The sequence below is a fragment of the Malus domestica genome, chromosome 15, assembly GCF_042453785.1.
Source record: "Malus domestica chromosome 15, GDT2T_hap1".
In the NCBI taxonomy this organism is placed as follows: Eukaryota; Viridiplantae; Streptophyta; class Magnoliopsida; order Rosales; family Rosaceae; genus Malus; species Malus domestica.
Window position 1 is genome coordinate 29,657,731 of NC_091675.1, and position 6,856 is coordinate 29,664,586.

Genomic DNA, 6,856 nt, shown 5'->3' on the forward strand with positions numbered 1-6,856 from the left:
CTTAAAACAGCCTTGGACATCTTGTTTCCCCGTTCCTCCTCGACTAATCTTCAACATTTAAAACCATTGTATGTCACGGCCCATATTGAGGGCTACCCAATCTCCAAGATTTTCGTCGATTGCGGAGCGACAATCAATATCATGCCTGTATCTGTCATGAAAGCAATACGACGATCCACCGACGAACTCATTCCTTTAAGAATCACTATGAGTAGCTTTGTCGGTGACAAGTCTCAGACCAAAGGGGTACTCCCTCTAGAGGTCAACATTGCAGGTCGCAATCACATGACCGTATTTTTTATCGTCGACTCAAAAACCGAAAATAATTCTTTGCTCGGTAGGGATTGGATTCATTAAACGAATTGCATTCCTTTTTTTTTTATACCAAGTCCTCATTTTTTAGGATGGTAAATCGGTCGTGGTCTATCCAGCTGATACTCAGCCGTTTGAAACCAACATGATTCAGGCCCGCTATTATGATGATCACGTCGGCTATATTACCCTACAAGGTTTTAATGCAGATGGACGGCCGACTCGGATCTCAGTCCAGAAAGCCATCGAGGTAGGCGCTGAGACTATCCACCAGGATTCGGCAAGACTCGGTTTGGCTAATTTTCTCCCAACCACTGATGATTGACATCAACAGTGAAAGGCATCGGGCCGCGGTTTCATCCACGATGGAACGCCTGTTGGCCTATTGGTATGCTATTTCTAAGCACCTGCATTCGGGCATCAACTTAATCGAATTCCTGGCCAAGGAAGATAACGGCCCAATACTATCGTTGGACAAAGTTCAGGTCGCACCGGCCGAACTCGAAGACAATCGGCCCCAAGTTAAAGATCCTCTAGAGGAAATCAATGTTGGGACAGCTGACGATCCTCGGTCGTTGTTTATTAGTGCGTTACTACCCCATACCATGAAAGTTAAACTCCCTCAATTACTTCATGAGTTCAAAGACTGTTTTGCGTGGAGCTATCATGAGATGCCTGGCTTTGATCGAGCCCTTGTCGAGCATGAATTACTTATCAAACCTGGATGCAAGCCTTTTCGACAACCTCCTCGACGATTCTCGACCAAAGTACAGCTCGGCATTAAAGACGAAATTGTTCGACTGTTGAATGCCGGATTCATCCGCACTGCCCGATACGTCGATTGGTTGGTGAATATCGTACTAGTATTAAAGAAAAATGGGGCCCTACGCATCTGCATTGATTTTTGAAATTTGAATCTAGCAACGCCTAAGGATGCATATCCCATGCCGATTTCAGATTTGTTAATCGATCCCGCTACTAACCATGAGATATTGTCATTCATGGATGGACATGCCAGTTATAACCAGATATTCATTGCCGAGGCCGATGTTCATAAATTTGCTTTTCGCTGCCCGGGGGTACTTGGAACCTACAAGTGGGTAGTCATGCCATTCGGTCTAAAAAACGCTGGGGGCACATATCAACGAGCGATAAACACTATTTTCATGACATGATCGGCACAACCATAGAAGTATATATTGATGACGTCGTGGTCAAATCGAAAAGTCATCGAACGCATATTGATGATCTTCGGCAAGCTTTCAGTCGCATGCATCGGCATAACCTTAAGATGAACCCGGCCAAATGCACCTTCGGTGTGTCAGCCGGCAACTTCTTAGGATTTCTTGTCCACCATCGTGACATCGAGGTAGACGAGAACAAAGCTCGTGCGATTATTGACGCCCCACACCCGACGACCAAAAAACAACTCAGTCCTTGCTGGGGAAAATAAATTTTCTTTGTCGCTTCATCGCTAATTCCGCTGGCAAAATGACGACATTCTCCACGCTTTTGAAACTTAAAGATTCAGACAAGTTTAAGTGGCGTGAAGAACATCGAGCGACTTTCACACAAATCAAGGTTGCTTTTGCAACTCCGCCTGTCCTCGTACCGCCTCGGTGTGATAAACCCCTTAAGCTTTACATTTCGACGGTCGAAGAATCCATCGGCTGCCTCCTTGCACAAGATACTGATGCTGGGCGAGAGCAGGCTATTTTCTATCTCAGCAGACACCTCAACCCTCTAAAGATCAATTATTCGCCCTTCGAGAAACTTTGTTTGGCTTTGTTCTTCGCCGTATTAAAACTCCGGCACTATATGCTCCCATCCGTTACATAGGTCATTGCCCAGACAGATGTTATTCGATATATGCTTACTCGGCCAATAGTCAAAGGCCGAATCGGGAAATGGACGCTGGCACTATCTGAGTTCAGTTTGCAGTACGTCCCACAAAAACCTGTCAAAGGACAAGCGTTTGTCGATTTCTTAGCCCACCACCCTTCTCCATATGGGTTCGGGGGCACCGATGTTGAAATTGAAATGGTGGAAGCACGGGACAATTATTGGACGATGTATTTCGATGGTTCCAGCACGTCAACATCGATCGGCGTAGGGATCGTACTCCAGTCTCCCCACCAACACCGTTGGTTCCTTTCCCTCAAGTTGGATTTCGATTGTACCAACAATCAAGCCGAGTATGGAGCTCTTGTTATCAGCCTTGGCGTACTTAATGGCTTGCACGCTGCCCGCGTCTTTGTCTTCGGGGATTCAGAGCTTGTGATTAACCAACTTAATAGCACTTTCGGTGCACGAGTTGTACTCTGGCGCCCTATCACATGGTGGCCAGTTACTTGGCTGAGTCATTTGACGGTAACACATTCAATCATATTTCCCATGGGCAGAACACCATCGCGGACGAACTCGCTCAGATAGCCTCTGGAGCACAACTCCTAGGAGGCAAGAGTTGACCAATGGTACCTGTTTTACGACAATCATGTCCAGCTCTGGTTAATCAACAAGTCCTTCAGCGAAACCAAGTCATCCGAACACGGGTAATGTCTTTACCTTCGTTGTTGGAACGAGAGGATCCTGCGGAGGTGTGCGTGGTTGAAACGCTACCAAGCGACTTGAGGAGGTCAATTATGCAATACCTTGATAACCCCAAAGGTAAACACGACAGGAAAACAAAGGTACATGCCACAAACTATGTCTCATACCATAATGAGTTGTATCGAAAAGGCGAGGACGGTTTATTATTGTTATGCCTTGGCCCGCAAGAAGCTACCCAAGCAATCACAGAGGTACATGAAGGAATTTGTGAAGCCCATCAATCAGGATGCAAAATGCGTTGGTTACTTTGCCAACACGGTTACTTTTGGCCAAGTGTGTTGAAAGATTGTATTGAGTATGCACGAGGATGTATCCAGTGTCAAATTCATGGACCTATCCAAAGCCCCCCGACCGAATTACTTCATTCGGTCACTAAACCTTGGTCGTTCAAAGGATGGGCAATGGACGTAATCGGCAAAATCACACCATCCTCTAAAGCAGCAAAACATGCATGGATACTCGTGGCAACGTATTATTTCATTAAGTGGGTTGAAGCAAAATCATACGCCGAATTAACATCCAAGGAGGTTTGCGATTTTGTGGAGGAACATATTGTGACCAGGTTCGGCGTACCAGAAACAATCATAACTGATAATGGCACAGTCTTCACAGCTGAAAGGTTCAAAGAGTATACAGCAAGCTTAAAAATTCAGCTTGAGCAGTCCATACTATACTATCCATAAGCAAATGGACAAGCCGAAGCAAGTAATATGGTTTTGATCGGTATTCTCGAAAAAATGATAAAAGAAAGATCGGGCTTGTGGCATTTAAAATTGAATGAAGCCTTATGGGCATACCGGACTTCACCTCGGTTGGCAACAGGGACCACCCTATATGCGCTAACCTATGGACATGACGCGATGTTGCTAGTCGAGCTAAGTGTAAATTCGTTACGCGTGATCGAGTAGAGTAGTTTGTCCAGTGCCGAATACACCCAGGCCATGTTACAAGACTTAGAAGATTTGGAAGAAGATTGGCTTGACGCTTACAACCTCCTAATGGCACAAAAGAAAATTGTCAAGCGAGCATATAATCAAAGGGTCAAACAAAAAATGTGCGGCAAAGAGGAATTAGTTTGGCAAACTGTCCTACCCATGGGGACTAAAGACCCCAGGTTCGGCAAATGGTCGCCGAACTGGGAAGGGCCGTTCGTCATCCATAAAGTCATCGGCAATGGGGCATACCATCTTAAAGATCGAACCGGTGTTATTCACAGGTTGCTAATTAATGGAAAGTTTTTAAAGAAATATTACCTAGTCACATGGGAGATGCAAGAATAAAAAGTTTTCTTTTATTTCATGAATAAGATGGGTTATAGTCAAAATATTCTAAGGCGATAAAGGAAGAAGAGTTCCAAGAAGTGCCTTCAGCTCCAACCACCGCACCTTGCCCATTATGACCTCAGCCTGCCGGTTCTTCTTGTCCATTTTCAATTGCTTGATTCGTTTTGTGCTCACCGCATATTCGAATAAACAATCTTTGCCACCTGACTCAAAGTCTTTCGCAAGCTCAGAAGCAATAGCTGACCTTCGTTTTGCCAATTCGACCATTTGACGATCGAGGTCGACCAAGGCTTCTCATTTCACCTTTAAAGCATCGATCTTTGAACGAAGAGTGTCTTGGACGGCCACGACAGCTTTTAGATCTTGTTTAGCCCTCAGAGCGTTCTCGAGGACACTAAAGGTTTCCCAAACTCGCTCAAAGGCGGACGACGCCTAAACGATTGCCTCGGCGCTCATTCGAGCATCAGCTCCAAGGTCGTTTAGGCATACACCCAACAAATCAAGATCTTTACGCTCAAGGACTTGCGACGTCGAGAGAGACAAGACTTCTTGCAACTGAACCAAAGCAGTTGAATCAGGGGGTTCAGTTATAGTGGTCGAAGGACCAGCCACTCTGGTAATGCTTGACAAGAGAGCTTTGAACTCGACTTCCCATAAAGGCTACACACAAAAATCAGTTTAAGCTCAAGGAAATCACGAAAAAGATAGTAAGAAGGTTTTGTTTTAAACCTGCTGAGAAGAGACTTTGGCCATGTCTTCAGGTTCGTTGCTCGAACCTAAAGAACTTAATGGCCGGGCTCAGTGTCTTAGACTGCTTCTTAGTTCACGCGGCCGATGGAGGTTATCTACGTTCGATAGCCACTAGGCGGTCAGGAAATATAGATAACACCCTTCGACGCATAGAATTTTCGATGAAAATAATAGGTAGGCACCTGACATTTAGTATTTTCCTGGTTTAGAGCTCTAAGGCAGAAAAATAACCAAGGAAAAACGGTAGGGGTACTTACAAAGGTTGAGGTGGCTTCTTGGGGAGGAATGTTGAGGTTCTGGTCCTACGGGTGAACGGGCGTTTCCACCGTCGCTTCTGGCTCTACGGCAGGTCGTTTGCCACGGTCGACCACAGAAGGGCCGACTTGGACAGCTGCCTCAGACGTAGGGGGAGGTTGATTGCGTGGTTGAAGGCGACTCGCCAGTGGAATCTCGTTACTCCCGTCGCTCTCTTCTAGAACGACTGCCATATGTTTTGGATGTTTAGGATGAGTTCTCTCAACCAAAGGGACTGCCTCTTCCAGGACAGGTGCAGCGGCCGACCCCGAAACCATAGACTCCTCGACCAGTAGAGCACCAGCTAGTTTAGCGACCTTAGAAATAGGCCGTACTTGGGTTGTTTCTTCGGTCGGAGTTGGCTGTTTCTTCACCGAGGCTTGGGCGATGGGGGGAGAAGGGGAAACACTAGGAATCGTCACTCTTGTAGTTTGACTGGAGATAACATGAATCTCTTGTTCTCCTTTCTTCGCCAGCTTTTTAACCCGTTTGGCGGGTCGAGGGGGTTCGATGGCCGGCTCGGCCTCTTGACGAGGCCGTTTGCTCAGCAAGGCCTGCGCAGTGGTCTTAGCCCTCTTAGAGGCGATCGATTTTTTCTCAATCGCAGCCACAGCAACCACTTCCATATTTTTCAGTGACCAATTACCTGAGAAAGTAAAAGCAAATTAGTAAAGCAAATCAGTAGAGTTCAAAGTTGAAGGAAAAAGGTGGAAATAAACCATTACCTTGGGATTTGGGGGCAGATGCCTTTTTAGGTCGACCGCCGAAGACCTTGTTCAGAACGGTTTCGACTGGAACACCAAAAAAGTGTGTATACTCTTCCCACCAATCACCGAAAGTGTCAGTGCAAACAGATTCTGGGATAGTTGGTCGAAGGCGGAATTTCTGGCACTGTTCTTGAAACTCCCTTTTGGCATCCTTACATTCATTCTCTGAAGAACCAGGTTCGCGTCCACGACTTAGGACGGATCATGAGGAGAGAAGGGGGACCGGTCAACCTTGGAGGTAGCCAAGATGTCGAGCGAGGAAGTTGGGATGATACACTTCTCAGCTTGCTCGGCGACCATCACAGCCGAGGGGCAGGTCGCGGGTAAGGACGAATGACCCCCAAGACTGATGAAGGTTAGCATCTTCATCCACGCCCCACGCTGATGTAGGAAGCTTGATTGATGAAGGGTATTCTTGACGATGACATATCAAGAGCTCGTCGTCAGAAAGGTCGTCGAGGGTAAAAAAGTATCTAAATACCTCTTCGGCTTGGTGATGGGGTGTTGGCCGGGAAGCCAGCTAAGGTCCAAGCACTTCCGTAGGCGAGAAATCGACAATCTCTAGCCGAAAAGAGGCGAAGTAAACTTGTAGCCAGAGTTGAAAGACCCAGAGGGGACCGTTTTGGTACAGGTCGATCTTGTGTTGGGTCATCTCAGCCAAGCAGCGCAAGAGATGGGCGAGAACGGCTAAGCTAAGTGCTAGAGTGTGACCGCTAACCAGGGCTTCGACCACTGGTATGTTCTCGACCAGGCACTTGTTAGATTTGGTACAACAGATATATTTGGTGTACCAATAGAAGAGGAAAGCCTCGTGTTCCCCTTCTCGCATAGCCTCTTCTC